General features: G+C 36.2%; 1 pseudogene; it reads left to right on the forward strand.

The window, feature by feature from the left end:
• Positions 1 to 3,263: 3,263 nt before the first annotated feature.
• On the forward strand, positions 3,264 to 9,418 carry LOC149204151 (putative GPI-anchored protein At4g28100; annotated as a pseudogene).
• The last annotated feature ends 6,347 nt before the right edge of the window (positions 9,419 to 15,765 follow it).

A 15,765-nucleotide genomic window follows, 5' to 3' on the forward strand; every position in this document is an offset into this window, starting at 1 on the left:
ATAAGATTAATTTTTTTAATTAATAATCGATTTTTATTTTTTAAGTTAAATTATTTTATAACTATTTATCTTCTTACTGAGTTCTTTTTTATTATCATTCAAAAATTATTTTAATGATGGATCCTTGTAAATTAACTTGATTACAAATATAATTATTACTGTAAATACTCCCTGAATTAATTGTATTTAAAATCCATCAATAAAAACCATGGTCTGAAAACCAGTGATGGTAATCCATCAATTTACAACCGAGTCCACGCAGTAGCGAACATTCTAGCTATTGTGCTTCACTTCTGAGGCGGAAACGTAGACACTACACAGTATTTTGATCAGATTGGAGCTCAACTCGATTGATAAATTTACCCTACATCGTTTTTTGAACCGACAGGAGCCTCAAATGGATTGATCAATTGAAAATTAGGCACGTTTAACCAATTAGTTTCTAATAAATTAAAGCAAGATGTATAATAAAGAAACTGAAAGACTATTCACATATTTTTTATACTGGTTTTTGTATTATATATTGAATTATATATGAGAGGAATAATATTCTTAAATTATTATAATTTGAAAATCTGAAAGGGCAATTCTAATATAGATTACTTTTTTCCTAAAAATGCATATTATCTATATATATATATAATCATTTCTCTTATTTTTAAATAAAAAAATTTAAAATTATTCATAATTATTTATTAAATTATTTAAGTTAATTGATTTATATATATTAAATATTTCCTAATTAATCCATATACACAATAATAAAAAATAAAAATGTTATAAAAATAATAATCACTTTCACTAGCCTTTTCTTTTTCATATGATCAGAATTTCTTTTTTTCATATGATCAGAATTTCCTTTTCATGAGATAGATCATCTTGCATTCATGAACGCAATGGGATTCTTATTAGTCCCTGCCTCCGGCATAGCAGAGACTGTAACGTTTGATTCAGCGTTGAATCCATATTAAATTGGGTTAACCAACTCATTTAACCAATTTTTTAAAAAACCATTTCATCAAAAAAATCCTTTTATCCAAAGTTTCCGGTTTGAGGTCTTATTGTTGGGCTATAGATTCTGTTCCCCCAAAAAAATGTTTTATCCAAAATTTAAGAATACCCATCCACCTTTTTATCGAAAGTTAGAAACTCAAAAGGTTTTATCCGAAGTTTGAAAAAACCCATCCACCCCTTTATCCAAAATTTGAAACTTCATTCAAAATTTGAAACTTCATATATCTTTCGTTTTGCAAATTTCAAAATTTGGCACTGCATATAAATTTGACACTACATATATCCTTATTCTTAGTTTTATTGGTTTTGCCTTACCACCTATTGCTACGATGCAAGGTTGCTGTCAAGCCTGGGTTATGGTGTGGTCGTCATTCCATCTCCTATAATCACATGATATCCAAATATAATCGCATGAAATCGAACTAGCTTGCTGATTAAGGGACGATCCCATTGGTATTCAAAGAGAGAGCTCGTTGTTGAGAACGTCATAAATTATGCCTTGCCTCTAACTGAAGAAAGAAGAAGGATCGTGGACATCTCAGCCATGCTTTGATGTAAAAATTCATCCATTGCAAAATGGAAGTAATATATTAAATTGAAGAGTATGTTGGCTAAACTTTACAGTTCCAGCATGATGGATAGCCCGTTCAATAAGTAAGGATATGATAACAAAGGCCGAAGAAACAACTGTGACTGCAAGTCTCAGTTGAGCGAACAGAGGAATGAATGTTTGGACGGGTGGGAGGCCCCAGGAAGATTAGTTGTTAAGGACCCCTAGTTGGATAGTATAAAATTTGTGAAGATTAGTTGTTAAGGACCCCTAGTTGGATAGTATAAAATTTGTGAAGGTCATCCCTACCGAGGGTGAAGGGAAGAGCTCCCTTGGTGGATAAATCAATGCATTTCCATTCGAGGGCAAGAAGAACTTTCATCCGGGAGGCAAGACCGAGTGATGACTAGATGGAACAGGTGGAATGCTCATAAGCCTCATGTTGTAAGGAAAGTGAAGAACACGTCTTACATGCAAGAGGGCGCACATGCGGCACGATGCATGCACAGATGGTAATTATTAAAAAAATGCTATTAATTAATTATTAATTTAGTTAAAAGCCAGATTTCATTCAATGTGCCCATAACGTGGCAAGCGTTTCCATGGATGAAACGCCAGAATAATCATCCACACATTAAAGAAGGTGACAAAAGAGAACAACGACTTTATCTCCCTATTACTTGAGCGGTGTAGGGTAGAAGAATTGAGAGCGGTGTAGGGTAGAAGAATTGAGAAGCGAAAGCTAGCAACGCCCGAGAAAAGCTCCTTGGGGCTGGGGCTCATAACATCCTTATATTCTTCAATTGTTGTGCGTGACAATCTCCGCTCATGGGGAGATGGAATTGCAGGCAGGTCGTGGTTAAAACCTGACAAATCTGAGCTGAGGACTCTACATGATACTTGATCCAATGGTATAACTTCTAGGTTTTAGATGGAAGGGTTCTGGTGGAAAGCAGAGTTACCATGGTAATTTCTCCATTTTTCCTTGGGCATCAGCTCACTCATTCGCAGTTTTACATGTTGGAAAGTTTAGCACTGCGGCTGGAATGTTCTCCAGGAAGTGCAACCATGTATCAATTCTCAATGAGGTATTCCATGTGATTTTTATCTCATTGCTTCTGCCTTTGGTTGAATACGACATGATACCTAAATTTTCCAATGGTTGGTCCGTCCTCATTTGCTCTAGAATGTGGAGTTACAGGTCGATGCCTTCATGGCCAACCCATGCCAGGTTCTCCAGTCTATACTTCCTTCGCTTGGACTTCAGTTCAATGTCTTAAGCTTAGAGTCTTCTCTTAGGATTCCCGACTTAAAAGCCTTATAGGATTGTAAGCAGTCCTTGACTTTTTCGGTTCAATGAAAGTTTTCTTCAGTATTTTTTTTGGCATACAAGTCGTGACAGCGATGAATTAATCTGCATGTATATTTTTTTTCTTAAAGCGGTCAAAGCCCTCATCTTTTTTCTGTGCTAGTCTAGGGTTTTCGCTCGTATGATCTCCTGTACAGTTTTGTTAATTTAGCAATTAATAACTCATATGCTACTTATTTTATAATCAAATTTAAAACAATATACTAATGAAAAAACATGAATCAGATGCCTTAATGTTTCTGAAAATTGTGTTTTAGATCATGTAGTCTTTTCAATACCTGTTTATTTTTAGCTTAGATGGTTTATCTATTGGCCTTCTAACTCAGTGTAATGGCCTTCCATATTCAAAATTTCCGAGCTTTCTACCATACGAAGATTTTGATAAGCAGGTTTAAGCCTGTGCCCATACCGACGAGTGAGGGCTTTATGCAGGTAGGGAAGAGTGCGCTCCATTTTTCTTTCTTCTCTGGCTTCCTGTTTGTATATAAGAGCTCTACACCCACTAAGCCAACCATTTTTTTGCAGTGAGAATTTCAAATTTTTTTTTGGAGTAGAAGGTCGAAGATCCAGAAGGGGCAGCCACTTGGCTACTGCATGCAAGACCCACTTGGTTTCGTTTTGGTTTAATTTAGCTTTACTTATTCCTTAATTACATTTTTTTTTAATTAAAGTTTTTATTTTTAATTTACTCGAAGAATGAGATCATAAGGTTATTTTTAGTTAGTAAGTATTGTGACTAAACTTTCCATGATTCAACTAGAACCTCATCCAAAGTCGCCACATTGGTGTAGAGCGGGGGATTCGTAGAGCCAACCAGGAGCAACAGGATGTTGAGGTCCTAAATGAAAGGTTGAGAAAACTACTAGCATATTTCGTATTCATCTATTACCAAAATATGTTTTGAAGATCTTGGATTTTCTTTTCCGGCTCCGTCATGGTTCTCATTTATAGATGTTCTCATCATGTTAGAGGAAAAAAGGATGGAAAAGCGGTTCAGACTCATTTTTTTCACAGAAAGACATGGCTGTAATTCCTTATATATGTAATTACGCTCTTTATTCATTTTTAGTAAGTAGTAGTTAATCCCGCTAATGCTAAGTTCTTAATCACTGATGGTTGGAATATGTATCATTAGACCAGGATGATTATTGCTTGTGTGAGGATAACATTTGATGCACTGCTTCCATTATTACATATGTCATCATATTTCATTGATTATTAATTATGATATTATGTGAATCAATGCTTAGGGCTAATCAATGCACTTGCATGCTTGTTACTATGAAACATGTTCAGCCACAACAACGGGTAAACGTGGGAAAAGTAAGTGAGATCTCAACAAATTTGGGAGGAGAAAAGGTGTGGAAATGAATTTGTTTTCATTATAAATAGTTCGAATATTAGTCCTATATGTTGCTACTGGATTGTACTTTCAGTCCCATTGACCTACCCTTGTGATCATTTGTGGACACTAATATAATTATTTTATGTTATTTTATCTAATTAATGGTGGACTGAGATTGGAATGTGGCATTCTAATCTACTTTTTTTCATTATTTCAAGCAGGTAATGCAAAGTTGGATGCTGCATCAGATGAGGTGCAGACAATGCAAAAACTTATGGCAGAGCCCTTGAGTGGCTATCAGAGAACACACCTTAAAATGCCATGTCAGATTTTGGATGAGAAGGAGAGAAGCATCCAAAGATTTATCTCTAATAATGCTCTAATTGAAGATCCAATTGCCTTTGAACAGGAATGGAAGACAATAAATCCATGGACACCAGAGGAAAAGAAGATATTTTTGGACACTTTCTTCTTGTATAACAAGAACTTCCAAAAAATTGCATCTTTCATAGAGCACAAGACTCAATTGAGTGTTACCTTGTTTTTTGGTTTTTTGTTTTTTTTTTTCCTTGGTTCAAGAATTTTCAGTTTGACCTTGTAGTGCAAGCAATTGTTTTGAATTATTTCAATGAAGACACTTCTTAGAGATAGTTCTGCTGTACGTTCTATCGCTGGAAGAAATATGACTACAGAACATTCCAATAAAGTAAATGTTGTTCAAAGTCCATGACTTGCAACAACTATCACAGAGGAATTTGATTCCCAGTGGACAGATCATGCGATGATACCTGACATGCAGGCATTACTAGCGGTAGTCTGTAAAATTCTGATTGCATTGCATGCTTTTGCTTGGGGCATATGCAGGCACGGATTGCATCTAGCGCAAATCCATTATTGTACAACAATTCAATTCGTGTTCTGTGTAATGCTAATGCTTCAGAAGGATTCAATCCGACAAAAGATGTAACACTTCCAGAGATGAATTTAAATACTGGTGAAATGACTGGCTTGGTTGGTGTTCAATCTTCTCTGGAGAGACCTATTTTTTGCATTCTTTGCGGGTGGAAATGATGGACCTGTGAGACCTCTATTGTTCAAGCATTAGAAAGAGAAAGAGGGCACTGATAGTGATATACATGTTTTGAACAATAGAAAGAGGGCACTGATAGTGATATACATGTTGGTGAGCGTGTCCCCAGTGGATTATCTTATCATGAGTTTATGAAGAAGAGCAAATAGGTATCCTAGATATGCATTATCGCAAATGTAAAATGTGGTTTCAAACCGGCAGGGACTGCCATTGCCTACAATCCTTGTTATACATAAGATACTACAATCAACATTGTAATATTCTTAAGGTAGATATCATACTTAATAGAATTAAGTTTATTTATCAAAGGTAGCGATGGATTTTATGTAATGAATTCAGTATGGTAAGCAAGGATGGATTTTGTGTTCTCATCAGTGGCAGAATATAATGCTGTAGTTAGCAGTAGAAGCGCAAGGGTGAGTTTTAGTGTTAGCATTGGGATTTAGGTAGACATCTCGGCACTCGTCGACATTGCAAATCAGTGCTTTGCAGCTAAAGCTACCGTCAGAGGGAGTTATGGAGATCGGCGCATTGAAACCGAGAATTACAGAGTTGTCGAGAATTACAGAGATGACATAGTAATCTAAATTGTTGCCGCCATTCAGAGTATATTCAACCAACCTTGGCTATCAGAAACTGTACAACTGAGCACATGTTTCTTTCCAAATGATTTCATGTAGAAGATTACTCCAGTAAAATAATGTTGACAAAACTTAGGAAACAATTAAAGTGTGAAGCTTTCCTTCGTGTACCTGGGGATAATTAATCCAGGCTAGTCTTCGTAGATGTTAGAAGTCTTCGTGGATTTATGTCAGAAGTCTTCTTGCATTTTCCAAATGATTTCATGTAGAAGATTACTCCAGTAAAATAATGTTGACAAAACTTAGGATACAATTAAAGTGTGAAGCTTTCCTTCGTGTACCTGGGGATAATTAATTAATCCAGACTAGTCTTCGTAGATGTTAAGAAGTCTTCGTGGATTTATGTCAGAAGTCCTCTTGCATTTTGCACCTCTAGCAAAATATTTAAAATGTAAACATTACCCGATGCATTATAACATTTTGTCAAACAACAAATTAATTTGGGATGTGTTATATATAAAAGGTATTAAAATTTTAGAAAAATTAATAAATATTTCTATATTATTTTTATAATAAAAAACCATAAAATAATTGAATTTTTAAATTACTTCTTTGTATAATATTTTTATGTTAATAAAAAATATGAAATGTGTCCTGTTTCATAATTGGAATGATCATTACGTATGATATTACAATAAGGTTATCAACATGAGTCTCACTACAATAGTGGTTGACTCCTTACCATGCGTGTGATCTAATTAACGATTTTGTATTCACAACAATGTTTATGCAGTTCTATTATTCAAAGCAACATGTAAAACAAAAAAAAAAATCTCGTTTTAACAAGATTTGACAACAATAGAATTGTAAAAAATATTCAAATTACTTTAGTGTACTTTTGCCTACTTCAAAATAATGAGATAATTACAATTTCTAGGTTGCATATAAAGTATTATAATGGTAACATTATTCTCATGGTCACATACGTGCACTTCGTTAAATAAAATCCCACAATAATATTATGAAGGTTTCACTACTACATGTAGGGGGGTATTATAATGGTAACATTATTCTCATGGTCACATACGTGCACTTCGTTAAATAAAATCCCACAATAATATTATGAAGGTTTCATGTAGGGGGGTATTATAATGGTAACATTATTCTCATGGTCACATACGTGCACTTCGTTAAATAAAATCCCACAATAATATTATGAAGGTTTCACTACTACATGTAGGGGGGTTTTAAGACAATATTTAAGACAATATTTGAGTCAATTGTCTTAACTTAAGACAAAAAGAAACTTGTGTATTGTCTTAAATATTGTCTCTAAGCGGGTGTCTCAAAATATAATGTCTCAAAAATTTGTCTCTATAAAGACAATACATAACACATATTACTATTGTCTCTATAAAGACAAGAATTATTGTCTATTAAGAGACAATTTGATTTGTCTCTCTAGAGACAATTTCATTTGTATCTCTAGAGACAACTTCATTTGTGTCTCTTTAGAGACAATTACATTTTTGTCTTTTTAAAGACAATTCCATAATTCAAACTATTGTCTCTCTAGAGACAATATAAAAAATTATTTAAAAATAAATAAATAAAATCATTTTGAATGTCTATTGGTCATGCCTTCCATTATGTCTATCTTATCCGAATAATTTTCTTAGCCTGAATAGAAGATTCTTCAACCATGCTTTTGTATTCTGCTCTATAACAACGAGCCCTCTTGTTTTGGCCCCATTGTAGGAGAAGATCTCCTCGTTCTGCAAGGCAATGCCTTGAGGGCTGGTTTTCTTGGCTAGTCTTTCTATCTTCACTCTTCTCACGGAACGGTTCTGAAATGGAGTTTATGTATTAGAGAGCTTTTTGGTAGTTCCTGTTGCTGCTTGTCGATGACCCTCCTTTCGTCCTTATTGCCTTTCCTTCCAAAAGGGTATTGGGATGGATCCCATTTAAAATCCTTCCATTCTTGAGGTTTTCTTCCTTCTTGCATAGTTTCACGTGTGTATTTTTTCCATTACTCATCGGCATAGAATCCGTGCCAGCCCCTTGATATCTACACAAAGGAATCACGGGCGTAACATAAATTTTTGGTCACAAATTTAGTTTGCAGGTTGAACAGGACAAAATATATGCAACAGAGCTTCATTTTAGAACATATAGGCCACCTTCAATTAGACTCAAAAAGTAAATCTGGTGCACATATTCATCAGTTGTTGGAATTGCAATTGTCTTCAGCAGATAACTTGGCAGGGCTTAAAGACCACTAGAGTAAAGATATTCTTTCCAAATTTGGGAAGTCATACTTGATAGATGAGAGTAAAATAAATCTTCGCTAGAAAGGAAACCTAAAAATTCCGAGGAGATAATAAATAAGATTTAATTAGATAGGAGAAAACCATTTCATTAAATCACTTAGCTTAAGAAATATACTAAGTAGTGGAATCCTATTGAAAACATGTATAACGCTTCAGATACCCTCTTTTGAGAGCACATATGCTCAATAAATAGGAAGGAGATCTCGTATATAAGAAAAACAGAAGCATAACTTAACAAAAGCACATTCTTGGCAACAAGACTGCAATTTCATAACCAAAACCAAAAGTCTAAAAACAAGGATTCGAACACTGTACCTGCGTTCCATGTTTAGCAGGGGAAGGAGACGTGCCACCTCGACCTCTCGGACGAGCTCTTCGTGGGTGCGAAGGAGGCCTGCGGTGATGGAAAGGGGCTTCTTGACAGGAGCTGCTGCTGCCCTATTTTGGCTGCCTGGTTGTATGCTGCCCACGCCTGAACTGCGCTCCAAGCGACATCACCGCCCGTCTCGTCGTCCGACTTGCAGTCTCTCCGTCTCGACGATTCGCAGGCATGTGTGAACAGTTTGCAGAGCTCTATGAAGACCCGGGGCATCAATATCCCCAGCCCCAATGCTTCTTGTGATCCAATACTCTATTTCTGCGGCGTAAGGCTCCACCATGTTAGCTCGCTTAGCTGTCCGAATGCATTCAATGTCTCCACCCATGGGCACAATGCAGCCATGCCCCTCTCTACAGTTCGAGCCCTGGAGAGCAACTGCACTAGCCCGTCTCACCATGGATGCACTAACTGCCTCAGGGCACTCCAGAAGATCAATGGCATTCCAGGCAAGAATGGGCATTACTCTCAGAGAACCAGCAAAATATACAACAAAGATTGTGAATTAATGGGGTTAACATGGTTACTAGAAAAGAACAAGATTGCATATATTCCCACCATTTTTGTAGTGCTCAGGGCTCTCGTATACACTAACCACCCAGCCAACCAGTCACAGTGCAGTCCAGACCAAGAAAATATGCCCCTCGCCCTTGATTCTCTTCAGGTCAACGACTCTTCTTCTTCTGACATCAGACTCCACTTTGGTGGTGTTGCGACAGTTTTCTACACCACAACACTTCTCCTACTTTCACAGTCCCTGTAGTCTGTCCTCATTCCTCATCCTACTCGAGCAGGTATCGAACCTTTGATGGCCCAATCCCTTTGAGTTATTATAAAAAACCCTCAGCCTTAGGCCAGAGAAACCTTTTAAAAATACATTACAGGGATAGTATTTCGTCTAGTTCACGGATGAAGGATGTTAACTAATATCCCTAGCCTAATTCGACAAACAAACACATACTTGGTAGTGGGCACCGGGAAACTGGTAGACCCAACCGCAATTCGGAATGACTCCAAGGACCCACACCATAGCCAACCAGGGTTGAACATTCAAGTAGAAAACAAGATGAGTATGTGATGACAAACCAAGAGAAAAGCTATAAAACTCAGAAACTATTTAAGTTTAACACCTAAAATGAATATGTTCTTACATGAAGAGACTATCCAAACTGGAAACCCTTTCTGAAAACAGAGATTGTGTCTCAGCCCACATTGTGTTATACAACTGAAAAGAACCAATTTCGAAGGCAACCTGAAGTGGGCAGCTTGATCAAAGGCAAATTGTGGCGAGGTAAAGCAGCAGTTAGAGAACCATAACAGAGAAAGACAAAAGTGAACCATTTGAGGACTTGACGGACTAACACTCGTGGCTCGACAATCTTGGGAGATCACCTGAAGTCACACAATGTACCAGGATCTAACACCACAACCGTTGGATTTGGAAGAGGCATTTTCACCATAGAACCGATGTGTAATATCCCTTCCGTTAATAATACATAATAAATACTAAAAATAATAATATAATAATAAATAATAAATAATACAAATAAATAATAATAATATAAATAATAAATAATAAATCACTTAATAATAAATAATAAAATAATAAATTATATTTAAAAATATACAAGAAAATAAATAAAAATAATAAAAAATAAAAATAGTAATAACTATACTAAAACTCTAAATCAGAATAAATAGAAATAAAACAAGAAAACTATCAAAAAGAAGGAAATAAAACAAGAAAGCTAAAAATCAAAAGAAAAGTAAAAAAATAAAACAATAAAGCTAAAAATCAAAAGAAAGTTGCATGTAGACACATGGAGTGTGTGCATGTGGTTCTCCTTCCAATGTTTTGTTCTATTTAATAGATGGTGAGGAAGATGAGAGGGATTCCAGCATTCCATCTTTCCGAGATTCTGTCTTTCATTCTCTTGGGAGAATGGTATACTAAGACCTAGGAGTCACTGGCAGTAGAACGTTGATTGAGGGCTCGGGGGTGGCCAGTTGTAGCAAGACGTTGCACAATTGAGCCTATGGTTGGGTGGAGAGTCGTCCCCAAAACCTTTTTGCGGTAAGCCTACTCCGACCACAGGTAAACAGGTAAGCACTATTGATTCAATTTGCAGTTAGTTAATTAAAATCATGGTTATTGGGCTAAGTAAGTGGTACTCTTATTTAAATTAATGTTAAGTTAGATATTTATTTTTTGGACTATTACATATGGTATCAGAGCTCTGGCTCAACCCTTAGGGCCTATGGGCATCTTAGAAAAAAAAAATTAAATTGTTAGAATTTTTAACTTGACTTGTTTTGAAGTTATAGGCTGGTTACTTCCAGGACGCCGCATATCTTTCTACAAACACTCGCTATACACGTAAAAAAAAATTGTGCATACTTACTGTGTAGTTATAGTTATAATTATCGAATATAAAATAATTAATTATGTTAAATATGTTATTAATTTGTTTCTAAAGAGGATAATGGTTAGGGGGCTATTTTTAATATCGTAGATTTTTTCTTTTGTGTTAGTAATTTGTTTTAAAAGTAATAATTATGTTAAAAAGAAAATAAAAAGATTTTATTTTATTTTATTTTAATTTTTACTATGAGCACTGACGATTTTAAAATGGAAAGTGAATATTGAGACACTAGAGGTAGAGGTATGTTTATAATTAAAGTTAAGATTTTGGCAAGTTGTTTTTTTTTATTTTTTTAATGGTTAATTATCTGCAAAAACAAGCGAGTGAAGTGAATGCAGACGTATTCTCTTCCTCTTGGAGCTATGTAACGAATAGATTTAGTTAAACTTTGGTGGCTTTTGGAGATTCCAATCTCTCGATGAAGAAGATCATTATCTAATTTACGAGCCAAGTATGTCCTGTTTCAATTTCTGGTCCTCTCTTTTGAAATTTATATTGCAGTCCTCTAGGCATGGCTTTACAGGAATTGTGGATTACTTTATATGTGCTATAATTTCTGGGGCATGACCTATAGCTTGGTTATGGCTCATATTCTGGTCCCTCAGGCAAAATATTTGTTGGGTATCCGTCTCTGCTTTACTATCCAGGGCATGGCCTAATTTATGCGTTTTTTTCAGGAAATTTCTTCTTTAGTTAGTACTTGCTGATATGAGAATTTCATTTTGATTGCCTGGACTTTCATGATATTTTTGCATGAAGCTGTCTAAACCCATGTTTGATATACACGGCAAGGTTGCAAAGCTTGAGGATGTATATATCAAGTTTACACAATTTACTCTATATTGAATATTGGAAATTGAGATCTACAACGTCTCCAAGGGCATATCAGATGTGGATTTCGATAGGTTTGCGTTAATATTATAAAATATTTCAATTTCAGAGATATTTATTTTTTGGTCAAGAAGTTAGTTATGCCTTGATCTTTTCATTTTCGTTTTTAATTATTTCCTTGGTTTAATATTTGGGGGGCGGTCATCCGCATTGGATTTAAATTATCTTAGGCATGGATTCTATCTGTGTGGATAATTATGTGACTAGTTTACAGATGGATTTTGGTTATTGGGCATGTTGAATTGTCATTTGGAACAAATTGCAGGGACATTTCTAGTCGATGTGGGTGTGTATCTCCCTGCTAATTGATCGGATTGTACTAAAGATACAGTGTCAACTGATTTTATGATATCTTTCCCTGCTCTGGCTTGTGCATATCCTGCAATCATAGCATCAAACAATTGGCGTGCTTCCTCCAACCTCCCGTTTCGGGCATAGGTTGTGATCATGGTATTCCATGAAACAATATTTTGCTGAGGCATTTTATCGCAACAACGGCGAGCTTCTGCTAATCTTCCTTTCTGCGCATATACATATTGTCAAACACTCTGCATGCATCTATCATGGTTTCACATTTGACGTACATAATTACTAACTTGGCTTGCAAATAACATCAGACCTGAATCCAGTTTTGATCATAATATAGTGAGCAGACTTCCCCTCTGCCAGAGCTTTTGATTTTACCCATTCCTGCAAAAGAGAAGCGTGCCCACTATAATCTATTGAGATCCCGGGCTGATTTTTCCCCTGCACAGACCTTGTCGCTTCCTTCAAATCGTAAAGGGCGTTGAGCTCTTGCGGGGTGGTGCGGACTTCCATGCCCATTTCGGACTCCAGCAGGCGGAAGCTCTCCAAGGCCTTCCGGAGCTCAGAGCGTGACAGGACCCCATCCTGGTTCGCGTCCAACTCCACGAACTTCTCATCCATTGTTTTGTTGAAAGCCTCATTGTTTTCAACAAATTTTCGAACTGTACTGCCGTCCAACACTACTGTGCTCATCCTCGTTTGGTGAAACAGAGAAATTTATGCTCCTGAATTAAGTTGATTAATTATATGTTAAACCCCCACCGCAGTTAAAATTCATTTTTCTTGTGTTTGATTTTTGAAATATCTCAACCGATGAGGAATATGTAAACTCGGATAGATTGCCAACACCCTGTGACTATATTGCTTTCCTACATACATGATTTGAGTGAAAAGATTTAGACCATGCTAGTGTGTTGAACTAATATTATTATATTGTTGTAAGTTCTGATTCAATCAATATGAAAAATAGAGTGGCCAAACAAAAGAAAGCAGTCCGAAGTTTTTCTTTGTTACAATATCCATTCAGGAAAAAAGTAAAATTTAGAGAAAGGTTGATCATAAAGTAGTCCGACTCTCATGCTGATTGTTATCCGTCCTATTGTATGAGGGTAAACTTGTGATTTTCATCACATGACAGGATTTTTAGGATGATATATATGGAGAATTGGATGGACTTGGAGTACACACCTTCATGGAACTTCTTCCATCCATGACTGGTTTGGCTTACATTCATATGCTTGGAGATGCTACTATTATTTGATTGGGTTGGTGTTTTGGGGGAGGAACCTAACTTTTCCCCTTGATGGATTGTCATGGTTATGACTCAACTATTGATATCATCATGTTGAATGCATTTGATTGATGAAACATCCTCTTTGTATATGTTTGATGAGATGTTTGCTTCATGATTTATCTTGGCATCATGGTATTGTTCATTGCACATTTATATGGAGATCTACCTCTTGTATGGTGGTATATGACTGTGATATGGCTCTTCTGTGGAGCACCCAGGTGCTTTTGATGGATTGGTAGTGGCATGACATATTCCTAGTGGATGGTGGTATATTGAGTAAAGCGCTCCTCCTATATGCTCTGGTGTATGTTGATTTAGCCCTCTTGTGGCATGAGTTAAGCATTGTTTAAGTTTTTGTATGAGAGCATCCTCGATCATGTGAGTATCCTTGGCTTATTAGTGGCATACCTAGCACATTCACACTACATTCCAAAAGAGTGCTACCCTTTTGACCCAGTTTTATGATGTTGTAGTTATTTTTGATCTCGATCTGCCAAGCACAGTCTTTATGATTCATTTGCCGCAGCAGCAACACAATTTACAGCATGTAAATACAGCTTACTAACCCACAGAAAATCGTCATCTAAAGGATTGTTTTCAGGCCTGTAAATGTGGCTGTTGGAGCATTCTGTTTTCATTCTTTTCTGGCCAAGATACAGTCTTCTTCTTTCAGCAGTAGAGTGCCCTGTAAATCTGTAGCAGCATCCTTAAAAAAATGTCAGTCTATTTTGTTTTCAGATCAGTTGTCAGCAGCATATTATTGGCAGACTTTGAAGAATGGGTGAATACAACAAAAATGAATCTGTCCCGTAGCCCCAGGTCTGACAAGTTGAGTTTTTCTGGCTTTTCAAGGGTAACAGAAGAAGTCCCAAATACTTATGTATTTGTTTGACATGGAATTTTCATTTTAACATTTTGTGAATGTGCATGTTAGATTGGAGGTTTCTAGTATTTGATTTAATTTATGATGATCTGAATTCCTATTACCAATGGAGTGCTTCACCTTGGTGGCACGTATGTTTAGAGTCTAGACACTTAATTTATTGCTAGAGATGGGGCCGAGCCCTTCCTTGGAGGAGTTAGTTGAACATGAGGGTGGCTTGGCATGTGGTTTCATGGCATTATCTTGTGTTTTAACTTTTGACTTCATTTTCCTTGTACCTATCCACTTGCACATTGATTGAGGTTGTTACATATTGGAGATTGTGCTATGGAATTAATTGAGAAGGCGTCCCACTCCTTGGTTGCTGTCTTTCACACTTGGTCAAATTATTATCAGTCTCCACTTCTTTTCTTTGCGGGACATCCATCACTTGAACCTTTATTGCACATTTTTCCATGCCTATTAATGTTGCACCTTACCTATGGAGCTATATTTGCCACCTTGGAGATGTTTTACTTGGTCATTAAACACATGTTCATGCATCATGGATGGGATGTCTACCTTGGAGGCCTCCCATGCTATTTTTGTTGGAAGTAATGCTTCCATGTCATGTGTAGTTGTCATTGTGAGTCCCTAGGTGTCAGTGTAGAAGTTGTTAATTCCAATGTAATGAGTTGGAGTCATTATCTAGAGGTGTCAAAGTCAGTGTGTAATTTCCTATATATGTAATTGTTGAAATGGATAAGAAACCCCTGTTTACAAAGTGCTTTAATGATCTTTCGAGGATCGTCATGGTTTACTTCCAACACTTAATATGTAGATGAATTCAAACTTAATCGGAAAACAGAGTGCAGCTGGTGAATCCAAATCAAAATCATAGGAATTTGAATATAAGCTGCATTAATTTTACAAAGATAACCTATACGATAACTTTCTGTAGTGGAAACAGAGTGCCTAGCTGATAACCTATCGTTGTATGATGGTTGTGCATCTTAGATTAAGACTTTTTAAGTGTAGATTTCATGATTGTGAAATGAGTGTACTTCAGCCCGAACAGTTACCTGGGTCTTTCACCGAACCCTTCCTTTGCTGCTTGGTTCTTGATAGCTACAAGAACAAATTATAACGAGTATAATTTATTGTAGGAACAATTACCTACTTTGGATGAGGAAATAATACAATTGGGTGTGTAAATGGTACTATCTCTCAACAAATGTTTCAAACCACAATGTGAGGTTGATCAGTTGATCTTATAGTATGTGCAGATTTCTCGACATTATTGTCGAAATGAACAATGGAATTTGTAGGAACAC

Source organism: Pinus tabuliformis, chromosome 1_2 (genome assembly GCF_031772625.1).
Source record: "Pinus tabuliformis cultivar Carrire ecotype Pingquan chromosome 1_2, CPIR1, whole genome shotgun sequence".
NCBI lineage: Eukaryota > Viridiplantae > Streptophyta > Pinopsida > Pinales > Pinaceae > Pinus > Pinus tabuliformis.